Here is a 16,992-nt window from a genome sequence, read left to right on the forward strand (position 1 = left end):
TCACGAATCAATCAACTTCTGCCTTAAATAGACATAAAGACTTGGCCTCCACAGCCACCTGTGGCAACGAATTCCACAGATTCACCACTCTCTGGCTGAAGAAATTCCTCCTCTTCTCAGTTCTAAAAGGACGCCCCTCTATTCTAAGGCTGTGTCCTCTGTTCATAGATTCTCCTACAATAGGAAACATCCTCTCCATATCCACTATATTGAGGCCTTTCAATATTCGATAGGTTTCAATGAGGTCACCCCTCATTATTCTTAATTCTAGAGAACAGAGGGCCAGAACCATCATGTGGTCTTCATATAAGAAGCCTTTCAATCTCTTTTTGTGACACAGACAAAATTCTAGAAGAACTCTAGAAACTAAAGGAACTCAGTAGGCCAGGCAGCATCTATGAAAAAGAGTAAACAGTTGACGTTTCAGGCCAAGACCCTTCATTTTGTGTGTGTTGCTTGCATGTCCAGTATCTGCAGATTTTCTCACGTTGTGCTCTACTGTCATTTTTATGAACCTCCTTTGAACCCTCTCCAATGTCAGCACATCCTTTCATAGATAAGGTGCTCAAAACCGCTCACAATACTCCAAATGAGGCCTCCCCAGTGCTTTATAAAGTCTCAACATTGCATCCTTGCTTTTATATTCTAGTCCTCTTGAAATGAATGCTGACATTGCATTTGCCTTCCTCAGTGCAGACTCAACATGCAAATTAACCTTTAGGGAATCCTGCACAAGGACTCCCAATTCCCTTTGGACCTCAAATTTTTGAATTTTTCTCTCTGCTTAGAAAATAGTCAACCCTTTCATTTCTTCTACCAAAGTGCAGGACCATACACTTTCTGACACTGTATTCCATCTGCCATTTCTTTGCCCATTCTCCTAATCTGTCCAAACTCTTCTGCAGCCTCTACTTCCTCAAAACTACATGCCTCTCCACCTATCTTCATGCCATCTGCAAACTTTGCAACAAAGCCATCAGTTCCATTATCCAAATCATTGACATATAACGTAAAAAGAATCATTCCCAACTCAGACCCCTGCAGAACACCACTAGTCACCGGCAGCCAACTAGAAAAGGCTCCCTTTATTCCCACTCTGCCTTCTGCCAATCAGCCCCTGCTTTACCCACGTTAGCATCTTTCCTGTACCAGGAAGTGAAGCAGCTTGTTCAGATGCTCTCTACTGTGCGTCTGTAGAATGACGAGTACACATGTGCACAGTCTAACTCTCTGCAGCCTCCTCAGAAAGTACAGGCGTTGATGGACTTTCCTGACTGTGCACTCCCAGGAGTCGGAAACTGATCACATCTGATAACCACCTCCTTTGTCTTTTTGACATTGCGGAGGAGGTCACTTGCCTGGCACCAGTCCTCCAGCTCTCATCGGCTGTCTCATTATTGTTGCCAATGAGCCCCACCACTGTTGTGTGATCAGCAAACTGGACAATGTGATTAGTTGGGTGTTTGGCCGTGAATTTGTGTGAGAGCAGAGTGTACAGCAATGGACTTAGCATTGCAGTACTAACACCTTTTCTTTTGGAGCGAAAGAGAACAAGAGGTGACCTGATTCCAGTAGGAGGGCAGTGCACTGGGTCTGACTGGCCACTCCGGGTACAAACGAAGATGTAAATGTTCATCCTTTATATATTTTTTACAATCACAAGATACTACTGGACACTAAGAACATTACGTACCACAGGACCATCCTATTAATGATAGTGATAGACCTGTTGTATACCACTGTTGTGCTGTTGCCTGGACTTGCTGCACACCATTTTACCGTGATGGTGTCCAGTCCAACAAACGGTGCAAGTGATTGTCTCGGTCACGTGACTTGTGATTCCAAGACCCTGTTGGATATTGGTAATGTAGAATACTGCAAGTCTGGCTCACTGGTTTATTGACAAGACCAATGGTGATGAAGCTGTGTTGTGGCACAGACAAAGCCTTCATGCCTGTTGGTGCTGCTCGGGAGGGCAGACACCGAGGCAGTATGTGGGTGCACTGGAATCCGTACTGGGTAGGGGCTGACCGCTCCTGTTGGTGCTGCTCGGGAGGGCAGACACCGAGGCAGTATGTGGGTGCACTGGAATCCGTACTGGGTAGGGGCTGACCCTCCTGTTGGTGCTGCTCAGGAGGGCAGACACTGAGGCAGTATGTGGGTGCACTGGAATCCGTACTGGGTAGGGGCTGACCGCTCCTGTTGGTGCTGCTCGGGAGGGCAGACACTGAGGCAGTATGTGGGTGCACTGGAATCCGTACTGGGTAGGGGCTGACCCTCCTGTTGGTGCTGCTCGGGAGGGCAGACACTGAGGCAGTATGTGGGTGCACTGGAATCCGTACTGGGTAGGGGCTGACTGCTCCTGTTGGTGCTGCTCGGGAGGGCAGACACTGAGGCAGTATGTGGGTGCACTGGAATCCGTACTGGGTAGGGGCTGACCCTCCTGTTGGTGCTGCTCGGGAGGGCAGACACTGAGGCAGTATGTGGGTGCACTGGAATCCGTACTGGGTAGGGGCTGACTGCTCCTGTTGGTGCTGCTCGGGAGGGCAGACACTGAGGCAGTATGTGGGTGCACTGGAATCCGTACTGGGTAGGGGCTGACCGCTCCTGTTGGTGCTGCTCTCCAGGGTCTGCTCAGTACAGCCCTCAGCATTTACTCCATGCTGCCCTCTGGAGCTTGCTCTGTGGAAGAACAAGCTGGATCAGGACACCATCTGCAGGCCACGCCACTCATGGACTTGGGCTAGATTACTTTTATGTGCCTGTATGTTTTCTGCTAATGTAACCAGATATGCTATGTGCTGTTGGTAATGTGTTTTGTACTTTGGCCCCGGAGGAACACTGTTTCATTTCGCTATGTTCATGTATGGGTGGATGATAATTAAACTTGAAGTTGACAGGAGTGTACAAGATGACATGGGGCAGTAATTCAGTGGATAGTCAGAGACATTGGAAATGGGAGGAAGAATAATGTTAAGGTGATTGGAAGAAAGTATAAGAGGGATGTCAGAGGTAAGTTCTTTACACAGAGAGTGGTGGATATTAGGGATATTTAACAGACTCCTAGACAGGAACATGGATGATAGAAAAATGGAGACTTTGTAGGAGGAAACAGTTAGATTGATCTTAGCAACACACATAAAATTCTGGAGGAACTCAGCAGGCCAGGCAGCATCCATGGAAAAGAGTTGGGGGTGGGTAGGGTGAAAGTGTGCAAGAGAAGGGTGACGGTGGGGGGAGGGGGAGAGGAGGCCAACAGTGGGGGGGGGGGAGAGGAGGGGATGGTAGGGTAGGGGAGAGGAAGGTGTCGGTGGGGTAGGGGAGAGGAGGGGACGGTGGGGAGGAGGGGAGAGGGGGGTGACGGTGGGGTAGGGTAGAGGAGGGTGACGGTGGGGGGAGGGGGACAGGAGGGTGACGGTGGGGGGAAGGGGAGAGGAGGGTGACGGTGGGGTAGGGGAGAGGAGGGTGACGGTGAGGTAGGGGAGAGGAAGGTGATGGTGGGTGGGAGAAGGAGAGGAGGGGTTGGTGGGGGGAGGGGAGAGGAGGGTGACGGTAGGGGGAGGGGGAGAGGAGGGTGATGGTGGGGTAGGGGAGAGGAGGGTGACGGTGGGGTCGGAGGAGAGGAGGGTGACGGTGAGGTAGGGGAGAAGAGGGCGACGGTGGGGGGAGGGGAGAGGAGGGCGACAGTGGGGTAGGAGGAGAGGAGGGTGATGGTGGGGGGAGGGGAGAGGAGGGTGACGGTGGGGGAGGGGAGAGGAGGGTGACGGTGGGGAGGAGGGGAGAGGAGGGTGACGGTGGGGGAGGGGAGAGGAGGGTGACGGTGGGGGGAGGGGGAGAGGAGGGTGACGGTGGGAGAGGAGGGTGACGGTGGGGGGAGGGGGAGAGGAGGGTGACGGTGGGGGGAGGGGGAGAGGGGGGTGACGGTGGAGGGAGGGGGAGAGGAGGGTGACAGTGGGGTAGGGGAGAGGAGGGTGACGGTGGGGGGAGGAGGGTGACGGTGGGGTAGGGGAGAGGAGGGTGACGGTGGGGGGGGGAGAGGAGGGTGACGGTGGGGGGAGGGGGAGAGGAGGGTGACGGTGGGGGAGGGGAGAGGAGGGTGACGGTGGGGGAGGGGAGAGGAGGGTGACGGTGGGGGGAGGGGGAGAGGAGGGTGACGGTGGGGGAGGGGGAGAGGAGGGTGACGGTGGGGTAGGGGAGAGGAGGGTGACGGTGGGGGGAGGGGGAGAGGAGGGTGACGGTGGGGGGAGGGGGAGAGGAGGGTGACGGTGGGAAATGATACAAGGCAGTAGCTGGTCAGTTCAGCACAAAAAGTGCTTCGAACCGTGGCCAATCCGGATATCAGAAGTGTTGAGTGGAGCGGACTTGTATCAGGTCCGCTGCCCAAGGATAAAATGTAGCTGTGGGTTAGTACAGCAAAAAAGAGCTTAGACCAGCAACCCATCGGTGTTTGGGATTGATTAGCAAGTGCAAATTAAAGGAAGGCAGGGTAAGACTATATCTGCGTGGACATAGCCAGAGCGGTGATCTTGAGGCTTTAACTCTTCGAGGCTTCAGTCTGAGAAAGCAAAGGAAAGAAAAGCTCAAGTTTTTAACTTCTCTTCTTTATATCTGCTCAAGTAGGACAGTAGGGATGCCAGGCATGATAGCTGAATGTTCCTCTTGCAGGTTGTGGCAAGGCAAGGAGACCTCCAGCGATTTCTAACTTCTAACAAACCACGTATAGAAGTTGGAGCTGGAAATGGATGAACTCCGGATCATTCCGGAGGCCGAGGGGGTGATAGATAGGGCACAGGGAGAACTGGTTACACCCAGGGTGCAGGACACAGGAGACTGGGTGACAGTCAGGAAGGGGCAAGGGGTTAAGGAGCCATTGCAGAGTACCATCCCCCTCAACAACAAGTATATCACTTTGAATACAGTTGGGGGGGGGGGGAAATGACCTAACGGGTCACAGTGGTTATCTGGCACAGAGTCTGCCTCTGTGATTCAGAAGGGAAGGGGGAGAAGAGGCTCGCCGTGGTGATAGGGGATTCATTAATTAGGGGAACAGACAGGAGATTCTGTGGGCGAGAACGAGTGTCCCTGATGGTACGTTGCCTCCCGGGTGCCAGGATCCAGGATATCTCTGCCTGAGTCCTCAGCATTCTTAAGTGGGAGAGCAAACAGAGGGCATGGTCCACGTTGGTACCAATGGCACGGGTAGGACGAGTGACCAGGTTCTGCATAGGGACTTCAGGGAGTTGGGTGCTAAGTTCAGGGCAGGACCTCCAGGGTTGAGATCTCAGGACTGGCACACATGCCACATGCAAGTGAGGCCAGAAGTGGGAAGATAATATAGTTTAATACACGGCTAAGGAGTCGGTGTAGGGGGAAGAGCATTAGATTTTTGGATCATTGGGCTCTCTTCCAGGAAAGGCAGGACCTGTACGGAAGGGATAACTTGCATCTGAACCGGAACGGGACTAATATCCCAGTGGGAAGGTTTGTTAATGCTACAGGATGCAGTTTAAACGAGAGTGCAGGGGGATGGGAACCAGAGTGCCAGAACAGTTAGTGGAGAGATTGTGGAGGCAGATGTTGGTAATACATCAGACAAAGTCAGGAATCAGAAGGTTGAGCATGGTGTGACTAGTGTCCTGAGCTGCCTGTATTTCAGTGCAACAGATACCGTAGGAAAAATGGATAACACTGCTAAAGATGAGGAAGCTGGTTTACAAACAGAGGCAATGTATAGTGAGGAGAGGCCGTTGATAGGGCAAAATTGCAGTCAACAGGATGAGTTGCAATGAAAAAGGCAGACAAAATCGGAAGGGTGAATACAGAACTGAAGGTGTTGTATCTGAACGTGCTCAGTATATGGAATGAGGTCGATGAACTTGCAGCACAGTTACAGATTGGCAGGTATGATGTTGCAGGCATCACTGAATCATGGCTGAAAGAAGATTAGAACTGGGACCTTAATGTCCAAGGATACCCATTGTATCAAAGGGACAGGCAGGAAGGCAGAGGGGGTGGTGTTGCTCTGTTGGTAAAAAATGAAATTAAATCATTAGAAAGAGGTAACATATGGGCGGAAGGTGTTGAATCATTGTGGACAGATCTAAGAAACTGTAAGGGTAAAAAGACCCTGATGGGAATTGTATACAGACCCCAAAACAGTAGTAAGAAAGTGACCTACAAATTAAAGCAGAAGATAGAAGGGGTTTCAATATGCATGTTGATTGGGAAAATCAGGTTGGTGTCGGATTCCACGAGGGTGAATTTCTAGAGTGTCTATCACAGAGCAGCTCATGGTTGCCCACTGGGGGATCAGCTATTCTGAACTGGGTGTTATGCAGTGAACCAGAGTTGATTAGAGAGCTGAAGGTGAAAGAACTCTGGGGCAAGTAATAACAATATGATCAAATTCACCCTTAAATTTGAGAAGCAGAACTGTATTTCTATGTTATATTGACTGTTCATATTTAACCATCTTGTTACGTCCCGTTGCACGTACTATTTATTATAAATTACTATAAATTGCACATTTAGACGGAGATGTAACGTAAAGATTTTTGAGATGTGTCAGTATTACAGTGGATTAAAGGGAATGACAGAGGCATGAGAGAGGAATTGGCCAGGATTGATTGGAAAAGAACACTGGTAGGGATGATGACACAGCAGTAATGGCTGGAATTTCTGGAAACAATTTGGAAGGCATAGGATATCTACATCCCAAAGAGGAAGAAGTATTCTGAAGGAAAAATGACACAAGTGTGGCTAAGAAGAGAAGCTGAAGTCAACGTAAAAGCCAAAGACAGGGTATATAATAGAGCAAAAATTAGTGGGAAAATTTTAAAAACCAACAGAAGTCAACTAAAAAAATAGTCAATAAGGTAAAGATGGAATACGAAAATAAACTAGCCATTAATTTAGAAACATAGAAAACCTACAGCACAATGCAGGACCTGCAGCCTACAAAGCTGAGCCAAACATGTCCTTACCTTAGAAATTACCCAAGGTTACTCATAACTTTCTATTTTTCTAAGCTCTATGTACCTATCCAGGAGTCTCTTAAAAGACCCTATCATTAATACGGATTTAATGGGTGACAGGAGAGGTAGAAGGAGGATTGGAAAATAGCAGATGTTATTTAGCTGTTTAAGGAAGGCTATAAAATAGGCCCAGCTGATGGCACAGTGGCATCAGTGCCGGACCCTGGAGCGAAGGCTCCCGAGTTCGAATCCAGGTCTGGCCACCCCCCGAGCACGCTTTCCATCTGTGCCGGGTGGAGCGTCGAGCTAGCCACTCGGCCTCGTAAAAAAAAGGGTCGCGTCAGGAACGTTCATATCATGACCCGGTTAATCCGAAAGGAGACCGATCCCGACACCACACGCCAGACAAGAGTGGCTGACTGTCTGGTGTGATACGCTAAAAAAAAAAGGCTCTAAAATAAACCACAAAGTATTAAGGAAGATACCAAAAGTTTCCTCAGATACAAAAAAATGTAAAAGAGAGGGCACTGGAAAATGATGTTGGAGAGGTAACAATAAAGGACAAGGAAATGGTGGACGAACTGAATAAGTGGAAAACAGTAGCAGTATGGAGGAAGTTCCAGGTGTCAGGGACATGAGTTATGTGAAGTTACCATAACTGGAGAGAAGGGTCTTGGAAACTGAAAGGTCTGAAGGTATATAAGTCACCTGGAGTTCGGTTCTTTGCGGGAGTGGGACCTGCTCTCTGGGTGTTATGACTGGCTGTTATCTGACATGCCAAGGGCGTGGCCTAAGAGTTCGGCTCACATTTTGGGGCCTAGGATCTTGAGGCTCTGGAGACGGGTGGTTCAAAGGTCAGTGTCCCGACAGCCCGGTGTGTCGTGGGAGCGGGAAGATCTTTGGCTGTGTGCCCAGAGGCCCGAGACCTTTGGGCACAGGGCTCGGAAAAAGCAATGCAACGGACTTTTAACATCGTAAATCAGCGAGTTGCTTGTTATGCCTCCCCTCTCACTGTGAAACAGAGATACCTCTTTCTCCCTTATTAGGGAGAGAGAGCCTGTGGTACGTCGAATACCTGGTGAAACGCAAAGTCTTTGGGGTAACTGCAAGTCTGTGTCTTTGCTGTTGTTTTTCTCACGTTTGAGTGCTTGGGTGGCAGGTGCCAATGCTTTTTTTTGTTGGTTGGGGGGGGGAATTATTGTTGATTGTTGCTTTGCTGCTGCTTATGCTTGGGAGGGGTGAGCTGGGGGGGCTGTGGGGTTCTAACATTTAACTGTCATTCATTCTTTGGGGCACTCCTCTGTTTTCGTGGATGGTTGTGAAGAAAAAGCATTTCAGGATGTATATTGTATACATTTCTCTGACATGAAAGGAATAGATAAGGTAGAAGTAGGAAAGTTGTTTCCATTGGTGGGTGAGACTAGAACTAGGTGACATTGCCTCGAGATTCAGGGGAGAAGATTTAGGATGGAGATGAGGAGAAACTGTTTTTCCCAGAGAGTGGTGAATCTGTGGAATTCTCTGCCCAGGGAAGCATTTGAGGCTTCTTCACTAAATATATTTAAGATACAGTTAGATAGGTTTTTACATTGTAAGGGAATTAAGAGTTATGGGGAAAAGGCAGGTAGATGGAGCTGAGTTTACAGACAGATCAGCCATGATCTTATTGAATGGCAGGGCAGGCTCGATGGGCCGGATGGCCTGCTCCTGCTCCTAGTTCTTATATTCTTATGTGACCAGTTAACCTTTGAAATCAGAGTTGACAAAGACATGGCATAAACATGATGTAGACACAATGTAGGGGCAACACAAACACAATGTAGTCAATGTAGACACAACATAGACATGATGTAGACACAATGTAGTTGAAGAATTTTAAGGGAAACATCGGGTTCGGTGAATACCAATCTATCTTTGCAACTGTTACAGCTCATTCTGAGAATCAGGATGGTGAAAGAATTGAAGCTGGTCACCAACAATAATTCTCTCCAAGGCTAATATTAGCTCAGAGATGATCCCAGTATAAATAACAAAACAAGGCTTCTCTCTGTAAACAGTTCCAACACTCTCCCTCCTCCCAGAACCTCAGAAAACTCCTCAGAACAAGCACAAATCTTGCTAAAATTTCTAAAGCACTGTCTGCCTTTTCAATTAATAAAACTTCAGAAATTCTTATCATCATTTCTTTGCACAGTTTGGCCAGTCCCAGAACAGTTGTAAACCCGGGCGTGTACTCACAGTGGCTCTGCTCTGACCTCCAGTGAACAGACTGGGCACAACATGATTGCAGCTTGCACTCGGCCGAGGACAGCTCAGATTCCACTCTTGATACTGAACCTGCCCAGGTTTTATATTTAGCTGGGTGCCTCCGTCAGAATGTAGAGATCGTTTGCTATCTGATTACAGAGCCATCAAAACCTACAACCTTTCCCATCTGCCAAGCTATGGTCCTGGGATGAAATGTTGCATGATTAGTTGTTATTTATTTACAGCTGATCAAGAGATATTAAAAATGTAACAACAGATTCAAAGGTTAACTGTGATAGCACCAATTGAGATGAAAGCTTAATCCAAACTCAATATACATCACATTATTTCATTGCTCCCAGTCACTAACAATCCAAATCCAAGAGAAGAATATGAATTTGCAACATTCGCATCAATGCAGAGAGTAAAAGTCTGGTCACTGTAAGGTGACTTTTCATGTCATTGAATTGAATTGACTTTATTACTTACATCCTTCACATACATGAGGAGTAAAAATCTTTATGTTACGTCTCCATCTAAATGTGCAATGTGCAATTTATAGTAATTTATAACAAACAGTATGTACAATAGGACAGTCAGTATAATATAGAAATACAGTTGTGTCAGTGTGAGTTCATCAGTCTGATAGCCTGGTGGAAGAAGCTGTCCCGGAGCCTGTTGGTCCCGGCTTTTATGCTGCTACCGTTTCCCAGATGGTAGCAGCTGGAACAGTTTGTGGTTGGGGTGACTCGGGTCCCCAATGATCCTTCGGGCCCCTTTTACACACCTGTCACTGCAAATGTCCTGAATAGCTGGAAATTCACATCTACAGATGCGCTGGGCTGTTCACACCACTCTCTGCAGAGTCCTGTGATTGAGGGAAGTACAGTTCCCATACCAGGCAGTGACGCAGCCAGTCAGGATGCTCTCGATTTTGCCCCTGTAGAAAGTTCTTAGGATTTGGGGGCCCATACCAAACCTTCAACCATCTGAGGTGAAAGAGGCGCCATTGTGCCTTATTCATCACATAGCCGGTATATGCAGACCAAGTGAGATCCTCGGTGATGTTTATGCCGAGGAACTTAAAGCTGTTCACCCTCTCAACCCCAGATCCATTGATGTTAATAGGGGTTAGCCTGTCTCCATTCCTCCTGTAGTCCACAACCAGCTCCATTGTCTTTGTGACGTTGAGGGAGAAGTTGTTTTCTTGACATCACTGTGTCAGAGAGACGACTTCCTCTGTAGGCTGCCTCATTATTATTTAAGATGAGGCCAATCAGTGACGTACAACACAAACACAGTCCAGTTTTAGCCTAGACATACCAGTGTTATTTTATTGTAGACCCACCATAGAAAAAATATTCCATAATCTACTTTCAAAAAGAACTGGAGAAGCTCAGTAGCTGTGGAGCGGAACAAACCGTCAGCTTTTGGGCTGAGATGCTTCATCAGGACTGGAAAGGAAGTGAGACTGAAACCGGAATAAGGTGGTGAGGGGAGGGGAGGAGGACAAGGTGGCACGTTATAGGTGAGACCAGGTGAGGGGGAAGGTGAATGTGTGGAGGATGATGAATGAAGTAAGATGCTGGGAGGTGATAGGTAAAGAGATAAAGGGCGAAGAACAAGTCTGACAGAAGAGTAGCCCATGGGAGAAAGAAACCTGTCCCCTTTCTTTCCAGTCGTGAAGAAGAGTCTTGGCCTGAAACATCAACTGTATATTCCCCTTCATAGATGCTGCCTGACCTGCTGAGTTCCTCCAGAATTGTGTGTGTGTTGTTCTGGATTTCCAGCATCTGCAGAATTTATTGTGTCCACAATCTACCCTAACAATATCTCTCAGAAATGTATAGGTCACAGTATCAGAAATGGGCCCTTCCGAAGACATCTATCATCCAGAGCAGACAAATGGGATTCATGTGAGATAGTTAACAAGGTCTATCAGCCCTAATCCCATCCGCCTACAATTGGGTGATAGAGTTCTGCAGCACAGAAACAGGCGACTCGGCCCCATGCATACATCTGGGCTGGTCCTACTTGCCCACATTTAGCCCATATCTATCTGAGCCCTCATTCTATCCATGAACCTGTCCAAATGTCTTTGCAGCTCATTCTACACAGATACCACCTGAATGTAAAAAGGTTACCCCCCCCCCCCCACCACCACCACCGGTTCCTATTAAATCTCTCCCTTCTCACCTTAAACCTGTGCCCTCTAGTTGTAGATTCCCCAACCCTGGGATAAAGATTGTGCATTCACCCGATCTATGTCCTAGATTTGATACACCTCTGAAATTCCCCAGACTGTTGTCTCTATTAGATAGGATGCACTTTGGGAGACCAATCACTGAAAAGTAAATGACAAGGTCCTTGGGAGCACCAACGTACAAACAACCTTTGGAGTGGGGGAAGAGGTCACCCTGAACACAATACTCCAGTTATGGCCTCACCTAGACTGAAGTCCAATGAGCCAAAAAAAACCTCCTTTACCTCCCTCCACTTTCTTACTCTGGCAACTCGCCTTTTTTTCCCCCCATTCCTAATGAAGGGTCTCAGCCCAAAACATCAACTGTACTGTTTTCCATAGATGCTGCCTGGTCTGCTGAGTTCCTCCAGCTTTTTGTGTGTGATGCTTGGATTTCCAGCATCTGCAGATTTTCTCTTGTTTGTGATTTTACCGCACTCTACTCGTGACTTCTCTTTCAGGGATCTGTGTACTTTAAAGCAGAGGGACATTAGAGTACAACACTCCCCAGGGGCCTGCCATTCACTCTGGAAGTGAACCTGGTTTGGACTTTCTCAAATGCAACACCTCGTTCTTGTCCAAATTAAACTCAGCCCATTTACCCAGCTGATCAGGATACACCAGTACTTTTTGATAACCTTCTTCACTGTCCACTATACCACTAACTTAGTGTCAATTTATTAACCATAGCTTGTACATTCTTATCCAAATCGTTGATAGAGATGATTAACAACATGGACCCAGCACCGACCACCGCAGAGACCTCTCGGCAGAGGCCTCCAATCGAAAGAACAGTCTTCCACCATCTCCCTCTGCTCCCCACCATCAGCCAACTGTTCATCTAATTAACCATCTCTCTCGGACACATCTATCCTACCTAAGCCTCTTCAAATTTTATATACCTTCATCATGGACTCTCCCCAAGTCAGGGTCAGTGTGTGTGTGGGACCGTCCACCAGTGATGGTCACTGTGCATGTGGGACTGTCCCCCAGTGAGGGTCAGTGTGCATGGAGACAGTCACCCCCGCAGGGGTCAGTGTGTGTGTGGGACCGTCCCCCAGAGAGGGTCAGTGTGTGTGTGGGACCGTCTCCCAGTGAGGGTCAGTGTGTGTGTGTGTGGGACTGTCCCCCAGTGAGGGTCAGTGTGTGTGTGTGTGTGGGACTGTCCCCCAGTGAGGGTCAGTGTGTGTGTGTGGGACCATCTCCCAGTGAGGGTCAGTGTGTGTGTGTGTGTGTGGGACTGTCCCCCAGTGAGGGTCAGTGTGTGTGGGACCGTCCCCCCAGTGAGGGTCAGTTTTTGTAGAAACATAGAAAACCTACAGCACAATACAGGCCCTTCAGCTGTGCCAAATATGTCCTTACCTCAGAACTACCTAGGCTTTACCTATAGCCCTCTATTTTTCTAAGCTCCATGTACCTATCCAAAAGTCTCTTAAAAGACCCTACCGTTTCCACCTCCACCGACAGCCCATTCCACACACTCACCACTCTCTGTGTAAAAAATATCCCCCTGACATCTCCTCTGTACCTACTCCAAGCACTTTAAAACTGTGCCCTCTTGTGCTAGCCACTTCAGCCCTGGGAAAAAGCCTCTGACTATCCACATGATCAATGCCTCTCATCACCTTATACACCTCTATCAGGTCACCTCTCATCCTCTGTCGCTCCAAGGAGAAAAGGCCGAGTTCACTCCTCCTATTCTCATAAGGCATGCTCCCCAATCCAGGCAACATCCTTGTAAATCTCATCTGCACCCTTTCTATGGTTTCCATGTCCTTCCTGTAGTGAGGTGAACAGAATTGAGCACAGTATTCCAAGTGGGGTCTGACCAGGGTCCTATATAGCTGCAACATTACCTCTCGGCTCTTAAATTCAATCCCATGGTTGATGAAGGCCAATGCACCGTATGCCTTCTTAACCACAGAGTCAACTTGCGCAGCTGCTTTGAGTGTCCTATGGACTCGGACCCCAAGATCCCTCTGATCCTCCACACTGCCAAGAGTCTTACCATTAATACTATATTCTGCCATCATATTTGACCTACCAAAATGAACCACTTCACACTTATTTGGGTTGAACTCCATCTGCCACTTCTCAGCCCAGTTTTGCATCCTTTCAATGTCCCGCTGTAACCTCTGACAGCCCTCCACACTATCCACAACACCCCCAACCTTTGTGTCATCAGCAAATTTACTAACCCATTCCCCCCCACTTCTCATCCAGGTCATTTATAAAAATCACAAAGAGTAGGGGTCCCAGAATAGATCCCTGAGGCACACCACTGATCACCAGCCTCCATGCAGAATATGACCCATCTACAACCACTCTTTGCCTTCTGTGGGCAAGCCAGTTCTAGATCCACAAAGCAATGTCCCCTTGGATCCCATGTCTCCTCACTTTCTCAATAAGCCTTGCATGGGGTACCTTATCAAATGCCTTGCTGAAATCCATATACACTACATCTACTGCTCTTCCTTCATCAATGTGGCTAGTCACATCTTCAAAATATTCAATCAGGCTCGTAAGGCACGACCTGCCCTTGACAAAGCCATGCTGACTATTCCTAATCATATTATGCCTCTCCAAATGCTCATAAATCCTGCCTCTCAGGATCTTTTCCATCAAATTACCAACCACTGAAGTAAGACTCACTGGTCTATAATTTTCTGGGCTATCCCTACTCCCTTTCTTGAATAAGGGAACAACATCCGCAACCCCAATCCTCCAGAACCTCTCCTGTCCTCATTGATGATATAAAGATCATTGCCAGAGGCTCAGCAATCTCCTCCCTCGCCTCCCACAGTAGCCTGGGGTACATCTCATCCGGTCCCAGTGACTTATCCAACTTGACGCTTTCCAAAAGCTCCAGCTCATGCTCTTAATATCTACATGCTCAAGCTTTTCAGTCCACTGCAAGTCATCCCTACAATCACCAAAATCTTTTTCCGTGGTGAATACTAGAGCAAAGTATTCATTAAGTACCTCTGCCATCTCCTCTGGTTCCATTAATTGGTCCTATTCTCTCACGTCTTATCCTTTTGTTCTTCACATACTTGTAGAATGCCTTGGGGTTTTCTTTAATCCTGTCTGCCAAGGCCTTCTCATGGCCCTTTCTGGCTCTCCTAATTTCATTCTTAAGCTCCTTCCTGCTAGCGTTATAATCTTCTAGATCTCTATCAATTCCCTAGTTTTTTGAACCTTTCATAAGCTCTTTTCTTCTTGACTAGATTTACAACGGCCATTGTACATCACGGTTCCTGTGTCCTACTATCCTTTCCATGTCTCATTGGAACGTATCTACGCAGAACCCCACGCAAATATCCCCTGAACATTTGCCACATTTCTTCCGTACGTTTCCCTGAGAACATCTGTTCCCAATTTACGCTTCCAAGTTCCTGCCTGACAGCCTCATATTTCCCCTTACTCCAATTAAACGCTTTCCTAACTTGTCAGTTCCTATCCCTCTCCAATACTATAGTGAAGGAGATAGAATTGTGATCACTATGTCCAAAATGCTCTCCCACTGAGAGACCTAACACCTGACCAGGTTCATTTCCCAATACCAGATCAAGTACAGCCTCTCCTCTTGTAGGCTTATCGACATATTGTGTCAAGAAACCTTCTTGAACACACCGAACAAACTCCACCCCATCTAAACCCCTTGTTCTAGGGAGATGCCAATCAATATTCGGGAAATTAAAATCTCCCTCAACAACAACCCTGTTGTTATTGCACCGTTCCAGAATCTGTCTCCCTATCTGCTCCTTGATGTCCCTGTTACTATTGAGTGGTCTATAAAAAACACCCAGCAGAGTTATTGAGCCCTTCCTATTCCTAACCTCCACTTACAGATACTCTGTAGGCAACCCCTCCCTGACCTCCTCCTTTTCTGCAGCCGTGACACTATCTCTGATCAGCAGTGCCACGCCCCCACCTCTTTTGCCTCCCTCCCTGTCCTTTCTGAAACACCTAAAGCCTGGCACTTGAAGTAACCATTCCTGCCCCTGAGCCATCCAAGTCTCTGTAATGGCCACAACATCATAGCTCCAAGTGCTGATCCACGCTGTAAGCTCATCTGCTTTATTCATAATATTCCTTGCATTAAAATAGGCACATCTCAAACCATCGGTCTGACTACGTTCCTTCTCTATCACCTGCCTATCCTCCTTTCGCACTGTCTCCAAGCTTTCTCTATTTGTGAGCCAACTTCCCTTTCCTCCTTCACTTCAGTTCGGTTCCCACCCCCCAGCAATTCCAATTTAAACTCTTCTCAATAGCCTTAGCAAATCTCCCCGCCAGGATATTGGTCCCCCTCGAATTCCAGTGCAACCGGTCCTTTTTGTACAGGTCACTCCTGCCCCAAAAGAGGTCCCAATGATCCAGAATGCAGGTACAGCAGGCGGTGAAGAAAGCTAATGGCATGCTGGCCTTCATAACAAGGGGAGTTGAGTATAAGAGCAAAGAGGTCCTTCTACAGCTGTACAGGGCCCTGGTGAGACCACACCTGGAGTACCGTGTGCAGTTTTGGTCTCCAAATTTCAGGGAGGACATTCTTGCTATTGAGGGAGTGCAGTGTAGGTTCACAAGGTTAATTCCCAGGATGGCGGGACTGTCATATGTTGAAAGATTGGAGCGACTGGGCTTGTGTACTCTGGAATTTGGAAGGCTGAGAGGGGATCTGATTGAAACATATAAGATTATTAAGGGATTGGACACGCTAGAGGCAGGAAGCATGTTCCCGCTGATGGGTGAGTCCAGAACCAGAGGCCACAGTTTAAGAATAAGGGGTAGGCCATTTAGAATGGAGTTGAGGAAAAACTTTTTCACCCAGAAAGTTGTGGATCTGTGGAGTGCTCTGCCTCAGAAAGCCAATTCTCTAGATGCTTTCAAGAAAGAGTTAGATAGAGCTCTTAAAGATAGCGGAGTCAAGGGATACGGGGAGAAGGGAGGAACGAGGTACTGATTGTGGATGATCAGCCATGATCACAGTGAATGGCTGGCGGTGCTGGCTCGAAGGGCCAAATGGCCTACTCCTGCACCTATTGTCTATTGTCTAAACCTGAATCAATCCCTCAGCCACGCATTTATCCTCCATCTCATTCTACTCCTATACAGTACTCACTGTCATGTGGCACAGGCAGTAATCCCGAGATTACTACCTTTGAGGTCCTGCTCCTCAACTTCCTTCCTCACTCCCTGTAGTGTGCTTCCAGGACCTCCTCACTTTTCCTACCTATGTCGTTGTACCAATATGTACCATGACCTCTGGCTGTTCACCTTCCCACTTCAGGATCAATCAGAAACATCCCGGACATGGCACCAGGGAGGCAAACTACCATCCATGTTCCTTTCCTGCGTCCACAGAATCGCCTGTCTGACCCCCTAACTACAGAGTCCCCTTTTACTGCTGGGACTGTCCCCCAGTGAGGGTCAGAGCCTGTGTGCGGGACCCTCTCCCCAATGAGGGTCACTGTGTGCATGTGGGACCGTCCCCCAGTGAGGGTCAGTGTGTGTGTGGGACTGTCCCCC

This window comes from Mobula birostris, chromosome 16 (assembly GCF_030028105.1).
Source record: "Mobula birostris isolate sMobBir1 chromosome 16, sMobBir1.hap1, whole genome shotgun sequence".
In the NCBI taxonomy this organism is placed as follows: Eukaryota; Metazoa; Chordata; class Chondrichthyes; order Myliobatiformes; family Myliobatidae; genus Mobula; species Mobula birostris.